At 38.4% G+C, this 15975-nt stretch overlaps 1 long non-coding RNA gene and 1 pseudogene across 3 annotated transcripts; one reads left to right on the top strand and one right to left on the bottom strand.

Annotated features, from left to right (window-relative positions):
* The first annotated feature begins 49 nt into the window (after positions 1 to 49).
* LOC121768264 lies at positions 50 to 2947 on the top strand. 3 transcript variants are annotated; one of them, XR_006043333.1, is made up of 6 exons: positions 50 to 208; positions 325 to 552; positions 866 to 1368; positions 1451 to 1679; positions 1795 to 2115; positions 2214 to 2947. It is a non-coding gene; the product is annotated as an uncharacterized LOC121768264 (long non-coding RNA). The 3 variants fall into 3 exon arrangements; XR_006043331.1 differs by having other exon boundaries at positions 325 to 1368; XR_006043332.1 differs by having other exon boundaries at positions 325 to 1368; positions 1795 to 1909; positions 2214 to 2925.
* A 9040-nt stretch (positions 2948 to 11987) lies between these two features.
* LOC121766782 lies at positions 11988 to 14664 on the bottom strand (annotated as a pseudogene).
* Positions 14665 to 15975: the final 1311 nt, after the last annotated feature.

Below are 15975 nucleotides of genomic sequence, written 5' to 3'. Positions count from 1 at the left end.
TCAAGAGATGAGGTATGTCTTTCCCAAATTACCCTTCTCGTTTTTGAAACACTCCCCCTTCCTTCAGCAATCATTCCCCCACCACAATTGAAGCTCCAGAAACCCTAGACAGCGAGGAAGATGGCACACACATAGCTCTCAGTTCGCATCATCCAAAACCCAGACTTATGCCGAGAAAAGGTCTCATTCTACAACTGTAATTTCGCAGGTAAAACGACGAGCCCTAATTTTTTCAAACTTTTTGTGCTCAACTCCCAAATTTGATGTCGACGACTACCCACGGTATTAATATACATATTCACCTTGCCAATTGGTTGTTTTCAGTGTCACCGGAAAACCTACACAGAAAAATCTCCCGCATAACAGAATCAGGGCTAACGGAAAATGTCAGTTTTGCAAGTTTTAAATTGTTGACGACATGGTCTCTAATTTGAATGTGGTTTTGCTAATTCATTAACCGATCCCGGGTTTAACTCCCTAGACGCATCGGTACAGTGAAATTGTGGAACTTCCAGATACAAACAGCTCCCCACCTGCTCCTGCAAAATTTCGGTGAGTAATTTGATCGTCATGGTTCGCATTAGAGGCATTTGTATTGTTGCAAGCTCATACTTGTGTTATAGTCCATCTGTATTTGACCCATGTCGAAGTAGTCCTATTTTCTGTGTGATAACCATGCCAAATTTTGAGCCCTGAATCTGCAGCTACACCGACAAAGGTTATCTTATAAAATAAACAGAAAACCCATGATGATTCAGTCTATTTTGATGTCTCAGTGGTGATTAAGTTTCATGTATATGAGGTTTGATAGTGATTGATTACTTATGAACTTATGATGCCAAATATGTACTACATTTGTATGAAGTCGTTAGGCCACCACAAGGATGAGAAATCCTGCTGCCAATTACGACCTAATACACATGATGCTTGAAGACATCATGTTTTTATACCGTGTTGAGAGCACAATTCTCGTACATCGTTACATCAGAGCCCGAACAAAACGTGCTAGGCGAAGGATCGTTGAACAAGCGAGGCAGTATAGCGTACTCTCTAAGATCCCGGATCAAATAAAGTACTTGGACAGACTCCTTCATGTCACCGATGCAGACTGCTTGCATAACTTGAGAATGGATCGCAACACTTTTGGGAAATTGTGTAGAATTCTCACTGAGCAGGTGGCCAATTTTGTAGGCGTTTTGGCGCATCACAATAAAAATCTTGTTATTCGTTTCAGCTTTGCTAGGTTCCACAGTATCACACTATGTGAATACTGTTTTAGGTGCTATTTTGAGTCTCCATAGTGTATTACTGTCGAAGCCTACCCCCATACCTGATGATTGCATTGACAACCGGTGGAAATGGTTTAAGGTCTGGTTTTTCCCAATACTACCCAATATACATATAGCATGCTGATTCGGCAGGTTGAATGCTGACCTTTTTCTTGTTGCAGGACTGTCTCGGTGCTCTCAATGGCACACATATCAATGTCCTAGTGAGTAGCAGTGATAAACCCTGTTATCGTACCAAAAAGGGCTCTATTGCAACGAACACATTGGTTGTTTGTGATCGCAACATGCAGTTCGTTTATTTTCTGTCGGGGTGGGAAGGTTCAGCTGGCGACTCTTGGGTGCTCAGGGATGCCGTTGTGTCGCACCACGACGGGCTAAGGGTTCCCCAAGGTATAATTGTCCATTTTAGAAAAATCTTTCTCTTGTGCCCGAGGTTTGTTTATACGCAATCATGAACTAGACCCACATTATTAACATTTGATCATAACGCTGTCATCAATTTCAGGATGTTACGGATTCTTGACGCCATATAAGGGGGTTCGATACCACTTCAAGGAATGGGGAGTAGGAAATGTGCATCCCAAAACCCAAATGAACTGTTTAATATGAGGCATAGCCAGGTTAGGAACGTTATAGAAAGAGCCTTCGCTGTTTTAAAGATGTGTTGGGGGGATATTACTATTGGAATCGTGGTCCGATTAACGCAAATGGACTGGGTCGTACAAGTGACGGATTATTTAATTTTGAAATAATTAAATAATTTATAATCGATCTACGCTTCGAGTAGATGATTGTGGTATATTTACTTTCTCTAAACCGATTTCCGGTGAGTGAGAAATAATATATTAAAGTATGTCATGATATATGGAGATATGTAATTAATTTATTTATTTATTTATTTATTTATCTATTTTGGACACGTAGACAAAACAATGTGGCAAATGGGCATACGGAGAAAGCTTCATAGAATGCGTGCACATTGATCGGGTCGTCCAGATACATCTCTGGAATGAACAACTACGTGAGAGGTGTCTAGATACATCCGTCCAGGTTCATGCTCCATGGTTGACATTTGTAACGTCAGTAATGGCTTGTAACCCCCGACGGTTACAATCAAGCTATCATGACACACATAATGGGTGTTGACTCCATCAATTCAAATGAGTGGACTTGGCGCCAATAAAAAGGCATGCATCCATTTCATTCTCTACACAATCATATTGCAAACCAAGCATATCATTTGCATAGCTCTCTCCATCTCTCTGCATAGTCTTCCGTCAAAGCTCTACCCTCACCATCATCCAGTTCGCCGGAGCTTGTTTTGTTTGCGGTGCTGCAACGAACAAGACGAAGCAGTTTTATCTTTGGGGACGACACGTCAATCCGAGAGCACTACCGGGACGTATCTCTTCTTGCGGAAATAGGACACCTCGACTCGGCTTACATCTTTACGGTTTAAAGTTTTGATTATCGTTTTGTTATTTCAATTCAGTTTATTGTACTTTTATCTTCGTTCTTCATTTGGGTTGTATTACGCCCGGTTATTGTATCTTTGTATCACAGTTGTAATCAAAGAAACATCAACAATTAAGAAGTGTTTCGTTTTACCCAATTGAGACACAAATCAGGTTAATCATGGCCTGCTTCCTTCTGCATAATTTCATTAGCCGTGAGATGAATACTAACCGTATAGAGGCCGTGTTTGAAGGAGAGAACTCAACAGCTATCCTTGAAGCAGATTATATCCCGCATGATTACATAGATTATGTTGATCCAACTCCAGAATGGACGCAGTTTCGAGACTCCTTAGCCATGAATATGTGGAATAATAGATAGTTTTAGATGTAAAACAATTATGTTTGTCGGGACCTCTTTTGAAATGTGTACTTCAACATGTTTTATTTCAGTGAACCTATTTCTATATAATCTGTTGGCATTTGTCACACTACCTGACTTCCCTATTTGATAGTTGACTTTTTTGTTGAATAATGTATCCACAGATCGACATGGGAGATGGCATACCAGACTGCGGTTGTGGTGCGGGGAAGATGGAATTGTGTCAGGCAGGGAAAAATGTTATGCACGCAGGACGGTACTATCTCAAGTGCCCCGCCAATCTCAATCATGCAGGATCATTCCAGTGGTGTGACGAGTATATCCCGAGGAAGAGCTCCATAAGATGAATCGACCACCGTGAGAAATCACGGCTGATTAATGAACGTAATACAAATGCAAAGTCTGCAGGCGAATTTGACAGTTGTTGCCATCGGGGTACAAAGAATGACCCCTTTGATTTGAAGACCCTAGTCCACGTCGGGTTTATGGCCATCCTCTTGGTTGTAATTGGAGTAATTATTGGTAAGCTGGGTTGATCTATAAAAACATACTTATATAATATTATCAGACAACTTATTTATCTCATGGAAATATAGCAGAAGGTTTTTTGTATTTGTGTATGATATATGATCACATGTCCACTGCGATGGTTATTTTTGCATTGGAGAAAGAAATCCCTATCCATATTAACGTAGATAATATAATGAGCAATTTATTATGCAATTTATTTAAGTTGCGCCTTAAATCCATTGTTCATAAAATTTTAAAAAAAGGATTTTAACAAAACCACCTCATTAATCTCACTGAGCAATTCATATCAAATTATCAATAATCTCATTAATTACCAATCAATTACATTAATTAGGAAACAATCCTGTAACTGATTATGATCATTATTTTGGTAATTTCGAAAATTTTAAATAGATTTCCATAAGTGAATTTTTGTTGTTGATTTTTTTAGTAATGTAAAAAATCACTCTCTATTTATGTTTAACACATCTCATCAATTCCTCTTAATTACCCAAAAAAAGGCATTCCCCATTATTGTATGCTGATTGAAAAAAATATATATATACCAATTTCATATAATATAATAATATTTTAATATACATTCAATATTTGATTAATCTTGATAGTGGAATAATCTACATCTTCCAATTGGATGCGTATAATTTTCCAAATGATATCAATATTATTGAAAGTGAAAATTAAAATATTATAAATGATTATAGACTTTCCGTGCTAAACTCAATTAGCGTTCCATGATTCCATCACTTAAGAATCAATCAACAATAGACCATTAATCAAGAAACAATGTAAAAAATAAATTTAATTAGGTTAAAGAATTCCCCTCCACCTTCTCTTATATATTCTGGTAATTTCTCCCAATATTTTTGGATAAATTTCCATAAATTAAAGTAGTGAATGAATTTAGATACACTGTCACTAATTTCCATTTATAAATTGAGGTCTGTCTTTTCTTTTTTTAGAAATCTATTTGTCAAATGAGGTGGATTTATGTCATATCTAGCATATAATACTCACATAATTTTCGTTAGGCTAATACCCTACTTCATATAGATATAATAGTCAAATATTTTGATAAAAGAGGAAATAATCCCACATACGCGTAATCTCATAAATGGGGTCTGTGCAAGTTGCTGGTAGCATTTTTTGGAGGTGAGAAGTGATAAATACACATTCCATCCGCCAAGATCAGTGATATGAAATGAGTATTTGGCCAGTGAAATGACGTATGGAAGTAGATAAATGTCTTTCAAACTAATGAATGTGCAAACCTCTATTTAATAGCTGCATCAAATCACGGTTAGGCACACTACTTGCATTCCCTTCCTTCCATCACTAACGCCAAGCTTATTCCTCAACAAGTTGTGTATCTATATTACGGCAACTGGACCCTGGAGTGTTGGGACTACCGCAGCGGAAGACACAGAAATCAAACAGGTCCTTACGGATCTATTTAGGTGACTATGTGATTAAATCCAATTTTCATGCAATTAAATTAGATCTACCCGGAGAACACATCAAATAAACACATAGACATGCAATTTGATGTAGATTCGATTGTTACCTCTTGATCCATCGTAAGATTGACGTTGCTTGCTGATCCTCCCGGTAATCCTTGATTTCTCGGCCACAAATTTTCCATTCTATTCCCATGTCCTTGAGTATTCATCCGTGTGGGCGGATCTCGAAGAATCAATAAGGGTGAAATAAAATCTTGGGAAAACCACACAAAACACGAAATTGTCTTTATCAAATCCTATAAATTAGGATAGAACAAGAACAAAAACCAAGAACCCTAATCTCCCTTGTGCTAAGGCACGAAAACCTAGACAAGAGGGAGAGAAAAATCACCGGTGAAGGCAGCTAGGGTTTTGAGGAGGAGTTGTGAATTGTGTATTGTGTACTAGGGTTTCCCATCTCATTCTCTATTTATAAGATAGACTTGTTGGGCTAGAATGGGGATCCATGGAGTGATTAGATATTGGGCTCACCCATTAGATATATATATAATTAAATCAATTAACCCATGATTTAATATATTATCAATGGAATTATATTTTATTCCACTAAAGAATAATATTGCACTCCCATCTAAATCACCAATTTATGAAGAACTTGGGTTCCATTTTATTTTACAATATTTCCCGCGTTTAAGATTATCTTGATCCATCAATTTAATTCTTTGTTTGCTATGTGGCTTGAAATTAATTAATTCTCCAAAGAGTTTTCTAGTTTGAAACTTTATTTATTATTCGTGGAATAAAATTCCAACTGCGCAGATTTTTTAATAATAAATTCATTTTTCAAACACCTCTTGGGGATTTAATCATACCACACTAGGCACGCGAATTCTATGAAATAATATTCCAATACCTTCATGTTATTCATTTACTACCAACTAAGATACCATGTTTGAGTTACGTACAAACTTTCCTATATTGATAAGTCAAAGTGGTGTCTGACTAAATAAACAATATTGATATTAATATCATAGACTAGAAAATACTAAATTTTCTTAAGTATATTCTTTCAGTAGATAGCAATAAAGAATATATTTCGTATTAGATCCTTTCAATGTTTTACCACACCAGTGTTACTAATATCTTCTTAGGTAAGAGAGAATTATCACAAACACTGCAACCATACCAATAGGTAGCCAGTGCCTATCTAGGTTGTGAACTCATTTTTCTTTTTATTAGATCTGGTCAAGTCCCCTACTGGTGAACACATGAAAGTTATCGTATTCCCCTACTTTAACCTTCTTAGTAAGTAGTAAGAAGCCTTAGACTTGTTTATTATATAAGATAGACTTGTTGGGCTAGAATGGGGATCCATGGAGTGATTAGATATTGGGCTCACCCATTAGATATATATCTAATTAAATCAATTAACCCATGATTTAATATATTATCAATGGAATATTATTTTATTCCACTAAAGAATAATATTGCACTCCCATCTAAATCACCAATTTATGAAGAACTTGGGTTCCATTTTATTTTACAATATTTCCCGCATTTAAGATTATCTTGATCCATCAATTTAATTCTTTGTTTGCTATGTGGCTTGAAATTAATTAATTCTCCAAAGAGTTTTCTAGTTTGAAACTTTATTTATTATTCGTGGAATAAAATTCCAACTGCGCAGATTTTTGAATAATAAATTCATTTTTCAAACACCTCTTGGGGATTTAATCATACCACACTAGGCACGCGAATTCTATGAAATAATATTCCAATACCTTCATGTTATTCATTTACTACCAACTAAGATACCATGTTTGAGTTACGTACAAACTTTCCTATATTGATAAGTCAAAGTGGTGTCTGACTAAATAAACAATATTGATATTAATATCGTAGACTAGAAAATACTAAATTTTCTTAAGTATATTCTTTCAGTAGATAGCAATAAAGAATATATTTCGTATTAGATCCTTTCAATGTTTTACCACACCAGTGTTACTAATATCTTCTTAGGTAAGAGAGAATTATCACAAACACTGCAACCATACCAATAGGTAGCCAGTGCCTATCTAGGTTGTGAACTCATTTTTCTTCTTATTAGATCTGGTCAAGTCCCCTACTGGTGAACACATGAAAGTTATCGTATTCCCCTACTTTAACCTTCTTAGTAAGAATCCTTAGACTTGTTTATTATATTTCAATAATAAACCATTATATTATATTATTTATTCTCATAACATGTACGCTCGAAGCATCTTTTAGTATACAAACCCCAGTATGGAGACCGACGAGATTGTCCTAAACATGATCATCAAGCTGAAGAGGGAGACCCAATAGAAGCTCGATGATTTTCCAACTTGGTTCTTGATGACGGCACGGCACGGAGTGCATACTAAAACCACCATTCTGTTGACCGATGTGGACATTAAACAACGTCTCGACTTCCTGAAGCAGAGGTACACCTTCAAGGCGGTCGTGGGTTACAAAGGCGCATCATATGACGTGGAGGCTAAGTTGGTGCGTGCGACCGATGAGATATGGGAGAAAATTCTAAAGGTCAGTATGCTCTTTTTTGTGTTATACATTGTGAGTGCAACTCCTTATCCATGATAATTGTGCAGAAAACTCCATTTGCGGCAGGGTACTACCACCGAGATGATCCCCACTTCTCGCAGCTGGCATGCTTGTACGGGATGGACGACGTCAAGAAGGAAGGAGAAGTCGATGTGATAGTGCTTTCTGACTGCACCGAGGTGATCCCTACTGATGAACCGAGCTGTTACGAGGTTAGTGGCTTCAAAGCAGAGGTGAACTCTCCGGTTATTTTCCCACCTCAAACGGTTCGACGTAAACTATTTCCGAAAGATGACAAACCTCTAGCTGATCGGGAGTCAACCACTGACATGGGCATGTATTTCATAGACATTGGCCCGGATGGGAGGCTGGTAACTCGCCTTGAGAGCGGCCAGGTTTTGGTGAAGCCAGTGCAGCGAAGAAAGATGAAGATGGCCCCTCTACTCGATCCCCCAATGCGAGTTCTGTTGCTTCAAACTCACCACTCCGTCGGTGGCCACACAATATCATCAGGCGTCTCAATTTCTAACTAAGTTATATAGTAATGAGTAGGTCCTAATCTCTGCTAGGCTAGCATATATAGTAATGCCATAGAATTGCATCTCATTCTGTCGGACCTACGTTTTGGGTGGCGTACAAAACCCCTAGTATTGTAATAGGTGTAGCACCGTGTTTTGTTTTGATGTACGGTGTATTTAAGTCGACTGTTGGTGCTTTGTTTATGAACTAAAAATATGAATATTAGGTGATGCTTTTGTATGAACTTGTTGATGGCAGCCGGTCTGTTATAGCTATAGCAGCATACACTCTCATATTTACATGGCGAGTAGTATGCATCACGAGCAACCAAATGCTGAGCAGGCACGATGTATTAACATACATAGTTTTTGCAGATATGATTGACCAAAAGTCCCAAAATAATTACATAGAGTTGCAGTTCAAAGGCTAATTCCCTAGCTACTTACAAAATATGTGTCACACATTAGGCTTCTGAGTTTCACTTGCTAGTACAAGCACGCTGCTTACTTACAAAATATGCATGACATTACTGCGAACTATACACATAGAAGACCAACCAAAAACAACAAGAACATTAGCCATGATATAGATCATAAACCCCATCATTCAAGAGCCATTGTGTTTCTCTTCGATTAGCATCAGCAGGTATCCGAGACGTGCACCCACCGGCATTCCCATGAATACCTCCAGGCCCTGAGATTTATTGCCTAGGATGTTGCATAGTTGATAACGTTGCGCAAGTGTGAGGTATTCCACCGTGCAAAGCTTATCAAAAACATCTTGTCTTGCCTTTCCAAGGTCAAATTCATAGCCGATCCTAGCCGAAATTACCTCCAAACTAGAATTAGTCTCATAGTGCAGATTTGCGAGGAACTCCATAAGGGCTGCATCAGGACCCTCGTGCTTGCGTTTCTTGCTAGAGCTAGACTTGTTAGTGGAAGTTTGTTTGCCATTGTTGCCCGAGTTGTTTGATTCATTCATTACCTGTTGTGACATTGGAAGCACATTGTTGATCTCTTCATCCTCAAAGAATGGGTAGTAGTCATTTTCATTGACTTCACTGCTGCCTTGGAGGTTAGCAGCATCAACCTGTTCAGCACCTCCACCGATCGCACGATCCTTGCCGAAGATGGCCTTCCACGTTTCCCATAATGGCCATGGCTTTGTCTGCATTCCTTTGGCGTCCTTATCAGCCAAAGTTGGTAAAACAAAACAATATACAATAATGCAGCATGACTCAGTCGGTGCTCCCTTAGCAAAAATAAAAAATAGGGGATTTTATACTCAGTTGCACCGAACAAATTGACACATAATACCTGGACGATCGCCTCCCATTGGTCATCATCGCATTCTATCATGTACTTTCCATCCGAATTGAACCCCACGCCACTCCTCGCTAGTATCTTTGTCAAACTGATGTAGTTCTTCTTCCATGTTGTTATCTTGGATGTGATATGGGGCGTGCCTTTGAGGTCGGTATTTGGGAATTCAACACGCATGTTATCTTCAATCCTTCCCAAATACCCTGAGTGAAATCCATTGTCGGATTTCCATCCCCTAGCAAGGAGTTCGAGCATTGATACAGCCCAGATTTCCTCTTCCTGAACGGTCCACGTCCTCCGAGTTTGATCACCCTTGCGGAATTTCCGACGAGTCAGAGCTCGGGGCTCCTGCCCGCAATTGCACAATTGTAAAACAAAAGTTCTATAACTGATTTATACAACACCATTTTGCATAAAACAGAGAGTCGAACGACACACAAACCTTCAGATGCTTGTATGCCTTTCATACGAACTCCGGTACCGTGTTGTGACTCAGCCATTACACCTGCCAAAAAATTTCATGTATTGAACCCCATCAAATTTAAGAACGTGTTCGATATAATAGGATACGACGAAGCACATAATTTCACTTTGGTAACGATTTTACCCAAACAAACACAACTATAGCAGCGGCTAAATTCATTGGAAAACACTACACAACTCCAACCAACGAATCAAATTTCATAATAATCAAAAAGGCATATAACGAAACTCTCGAAGCTGTAAAAAACTCCATCGCGGTAAGTCATCGCATACCAAATAACATTGAAGTAGCACTTTCATAAATTCAACAATCCAACACTATACTTTTGAAATTCGAAGGGGATGGGGAGAGATTACTCCCGAGTTGAAGCTCCAGTCGTGCGCGTTCGGTGTGTGAATTCGAATTGGAGGACGTATACTTAAACCTGCAAAAAATGAATTATTTGAACAAAAAAGCCGCGTTTTGTTGATAATGCGCGGGGACTTGAAAATTTTGAATGCGTTTAGGGTTAATATGGGCAATTCGGTGTTAATGGACCGCCTTTTTAATTAATTTGGAATTCATTTTACACTAAAACAGAGCTCATATCTGAAAAAGTGAACACTAGTATATAATCTGATGAAGGTAGGCCAGTCCTTATTAATTCTGACTATTTTTATTCTGCCCAAACCAAAACAAACTTAGAAACAAGTACTATCTGAATACATGTTGATAAAATTGATGCAAGTTCAAAAAACTTAGGATAAAATTTGTAAATGGAAAAAACTTGAATAAATTTAATAAAACGGGATTGATCATAGTCACAATGCAAATAAGTTACTAGTACATAAAATAATCATCAAAGTTCGAAAAAGATTGGAGCATATATCCTAAAAATACCATTTACTTTAGAGCATCTGCAACGGTGAGCAGGACGGAGTCCGTCCGTCCGTGCCAGCGGCACGGAGACGCTGTCCGCCGCTGGCATGGCGCTGCTCGATGCATCGAGCACGTCCGTGCCAGCGAGCAAGTGACGTGGCCGGCGCTGATTGGGCAACGGCATAGCCGTTGCATTTGAATATTTTTTTAAAAAAAAATCGGTTTTTAATTAAAAAACCGATTAAAAATAAAAAAAATATTTTCCCACTTCCCAAAAATATTATATCCGTTTTCTACCCACTTTCAATTTTTAATTATGTAATTTTTAATTTTTAGGATTTTAATTATGTAATTTTTATTTTTTAGGATTTTAATTATGTCTTTTTTATTTTATTTGTAATATTATTTCGGGTTTTTTAATGAATTTTAATATTATAGAAATGTTTTTATTTAAATTGAATAATAGTATGGTGGGACTCTTGCGCTAGTCCTTGCGGAAGAGCACAACTGTGGGTGTTGTGTGCTCTTGCCTAAGAGCAGACAGAAAAAGTGGGACCGGACCCACAACCGTGCTCGTTGGCAAGAGCACGGTTGTGGGTGCTCTTAGTTAGTTCTTCATTATATTTTAGTAATTAGCAAATTTTGTTATTAATTTTTGTTAATATAGCTTGGAAGATCGAGTGTTTGTGGGTAATCACTCTATGTAAGCGTTACCCTTATTGATTACTGAGATCTACAAAAGGTAAAACCACGTATCATGAAATAATTGATTTTAGAAAATAAGGTAATTTTAAACCATGGGGCCTAACCCATACTGATAAACTATAAAAATATATTCAGCATTGAAATTTTTGAGTCATTTTGCAAGAAAATGATATCAATATTTTTCTATAATTCCATTTGTTCTAATTGGTCAAAATGAGCCAATTGTAAAATTGGCTACATGCCAAATCAATAATCGAGACTCAACAATATATTTTTATAGTATGAGACAAATATTAGCTAGCTAACATTTTTACCACATTGGAAGTTCTTAGTCTCTTGGACATAAGTCAATATTTTACAAATTTGCATCTTTATGTTGATTTCTAATTAATTTCCAATCAAAGGCTGATTGAAAACCGTGTCTTTAATTACGGAGCTTAGGATGTGACGATACAAACTACAAATTTGAGGAGAAATCTACACAAATTTCACGTCAGCAAATCAAACATTTTTCAGATTTTTATGAAACAAATCAGAGAATCAGCCCTCAATCAGGGTGGCAGAAATTTCCAAGGGAGAGTTTACTCTTCACAAGGAAAAGACTTTACTTGTATATGAGGGCATCGCGGCCTGGTCCAACGCCTATGTAGTGAACGGGTACACCTACGAGCTCTTCTATCCTCTCTACGTAGTCACGAGCTGCCTTTGGTAGCTGAGAGTACTCTCTGATGGAAGAAATATCGACCTGCCAACCAGGCATAACCTCGTATTCGACCTAGCAAGAGAGAACCGAGGAGAGGAAATTACCAACTAAGAAAAGGGAAACACAAAAGCAATAATGTTTGTAGAGGCGTGACTTATTCCGAAGAAAATAAGATGAGGGCTTACTTGGATCTGCTCCAGAAGACGAAGATCTCCAGGGAATGAATTGACTGGTGAGCCATCGGGTAGCCTGTAAGAAATACCCAGCTGGATTTCGGGTAGATCAGACAATACATCGAGTTTGGTGTGGTTCAGAGACGAGAACCCATTTATCTGAGAACAATATTTCAGTGCAACTATGTCCAGCCAGCCACAACGACGAGGGCGGCCAGTAGTGGTGCCAAACTCCTGCCCAGCAAACCTAAGAAGATCGCCGCCTTTACCCAGTAAGTCTGTTGGGAAAGGACCTGATCCAACTCGTGTTGTGTATGATTTCACCTGCACCATTGTCCAACAGAATTCATTCAGCAATTCAGAGTACAAGTATTGAACATGAACAAGATAACTCTACAATTATGGCAAATTCATACGAGAAAAGCTTACCACGCCTATAAGATCACCAAGGACTCTAGGAGCAATACCGAGACCGGTGCAGATTCCTCCAGCAGATGGACTTGAAGAAGTTACGAAAGGGTAAGTTCCAAAATCTATATCCAGCATGGTTGCCTGACCACCTTCCACCAAAATCTTCTGTTTTCGAGACAAGACATCATTCATGAAATGCAGTGTGTCAGTAATGTAAGGTTCCAACCTCTCAGCAAACCTCTTATATTGTTCAACTTCTTCCCTGAGCATTTCAGGGGTATAGTTAAAACCCTTGAATCTTGAGGCAGCGTCAGATAATAAAATATCTAGCTTCTGAGGAAATGTATCCATATGCCTCAAGTCACTTACTCTTAATTAAGCCATTCCGAATAACCTTGCTCGAATAGCAAGGGCCAATGCCTCTCCTGGTGGTGCCAATAAATGACTTAGCAAGTTCGGCTTCCCTAAGCCCGTCCACAGCTTGATGAAAATCAAACAGCAGGTGAGCACGGTCAAACACAAGTATTCTTCCTTTGCAAGAGACTCCATTGGCTTCAAGCCCATCCACTTCCTTAAAGAACCCTGGCATATGCACCACAACTCCATTACCAATCACACAGACTGTTTCTTCATTAAGAATTCCAGAGGGAACGAGGTGAAGTGCAAACTTTTTGCCCTCTGAATTGTAAATTGTGTGGCCAGCATTAGCTCCACCCTAACAGTAAATGGCGTTGACAAATTAAGAAAAAGCAGGTCATAAAAATGGAACCACAATCTTCTTTTAATGAGACTCAAAACACTATATATTCAAATAAAAACTACGCCAGCGTTATATATCATCTGCAATAAATGGCAAGACACTGTCGAGTAGTCCTATTGTGCACCTAAAATTGTAAATAGACCTTTTAATGCATTTGCATAACATGCTAAATAGTATATGCAGCTGATCACTATATCAATGAGGCGTTTCCTCACACAGAACAACTATTTAATTCACATAATATTCCTCCACGAGGAACCAAAAAATTCACAAAAAAAGGAAACTCTAAACCAGAAGCACGAACTATAAGGTATAGCTTTTTACCCCCTAACACTAGCCAAACTTAACTCCACTGGACTAGATTGTTAGCACATTATCAAAAACACAGCTTTTGCATATTCCTCTAATTTCATTTAATTTGTAATCATCAACTGGATATGCAAACCGTGAGATACACTACATTCGCATAAAATTACAATAAAATCAAATGCAACAGTCAAAACATTTTTTTGTTAGCTGGTGAGAGACAAACAAAATTAAAATTCAAAGTATCGAAAATAGCAACAATCAATACAGGAACAAACGAAACTATAGCTTTTGGCAAACTTCACATACCGACAAGCCCTAAATTCGAAGAAAAACTAGAAATGCCGAGCGGAATTGAACCTAAAAGTAAAATGCGAGCAGAAAGACAGACCTGACAGCGAGCGACGATGTCGAAGTGCTGCGCGAGAATATCAACGAGCTTTCCTTTGCCCTCGTCCCCCCATTGGCACCCTAGCACGCCGGAGACGTGGCTGAGATCTGCAATTCGGGTCAGTTCCGATCGAGACTCACCGAGTCCTTGGTCGATCACGGCAGAGACGCTCTTCGCAGCGGCGGAGCAGATGATCGCCTTGTGCAGCTTGTGGCAGGGAAGCGAGAGAGTGAATTGGGGGTGGGGGTGGGACCCGCCGTAGAGCGTGGCGGAGGATAAGGAGGAGGAGGAGGAGGTGGAGGAGGAGAGATTCAAGGTGATGGTGGAGAGGAAGGAGAGTGAGGGTTAGAGAGGAAGTGAATTGCAGATATAGTCTTCCATCCACTCTCATGTGATTCTTCATCGCTGTCGCTAGATATTCCTCTTTTCAATAAAATATAAAAGTATCTTATTTATTCTGATATTCTGATATTGGAGTAGGACATCCAATCCAAAACCATTTTATTTTGGGTTTCTGAATAAAATATATTTACTTTTGGATTTAATTTCATTTCTTTTCTCAAATTTTATAAATAAAAAAATAGTTAGATAGTCTTTTAAGTTAAAGTATTATAAAAAGTTTGAGTATTTGGGATGATATTTACACTAAAAATATTATAAAAAGTTAGAGTATTTGGTATGATATTTACACTACAAAATATTATAAATTTGGTATAAATAATTGTAAATAACGAAGCAGTCTCTTCGAGTCAATAATGTAAATTGGCAGATTTTTATATTATTTTATTAATTCTTTATTATTATTATTATTATTATTATTATTATTATTATTATTATATATCCCTTGCAGTTTCATATTTTTTTGTCTATTTTGAAAACTAAAGAATCAACTAATAATGCATACTATTGTGAGAATGAGGGAGTATTATTAGGCCATCCGCAGTGGGGCGCCCTAAGGCGCGCCCTATGGCGCGCCACATCATCAATTTTGTAATATTTACAAAATACATACGAATTAAAAAAAACAAAAATACATTTAAAATACGAATTTTAAAAACTTCATTCATTTAATAAAAATTAATACATTACAATGCGAAATAATAAAAAACGCAAACTCAGCGACGGCGGTTACGAGCCCACACTTCTTCAATCATGTCGCTCATGAGCTGCGCATGCTCCTGTTGGTTGCACATTGAGGCCTGCCTAGATAAAACCTCATCGAAACCTAACGGTAACCCTCTATCGGGTGTCTCGGTTGATGTGTCGGCAGAGCTAGATGCACGGTCGTCGTCATTCCAATCGGTGATGCTTCCGCCTTCACTCTCGACTATAATGTTGTGCATGATTATGCACGCATATATGACATCGGCGATGACTTCCTTGTACCAGAAACGAGCCGGCCCTTTCACAATTGCCCACCGTGATTGGAGCACCCCAAATGCCCGCTCTACATCCTTCCGCGCCGCCTCTTGCTTTTGTGCAAATAAAACCCTCTTCTCACCAATCGGGCAGCTGACCGTCTTTAGGAAAACTGGCCACCGTGGGTAGATGCCGTCGGCCAAGTAGTACCCTATATGGTATTGGCGTCTGTTGGCAGTGAACTCTATGGCCGGGCCGTTGCCGTTACATTGGTCGGTGAAGAGGGTGGAC

Source organism: Salvia splendens, chromosome 15 (assembly GCF_004379255.2).
Source record: "Salvia splendens isolate huo1 chromosome 15, SspV2, whole genome shotgun sequence".
Lineage (NCBI taxonomy): Eukaryota > Viridiplantae > Streptophyta > Magnoliopsida > Lamiales > Lamiaceae > Salvia > Salvia splendens.
The sequence above is the reverse complement of the archived record's forward strand: the minus strand, read 5'-3'. Positions and strand labels throughout refer to the sequence as shown.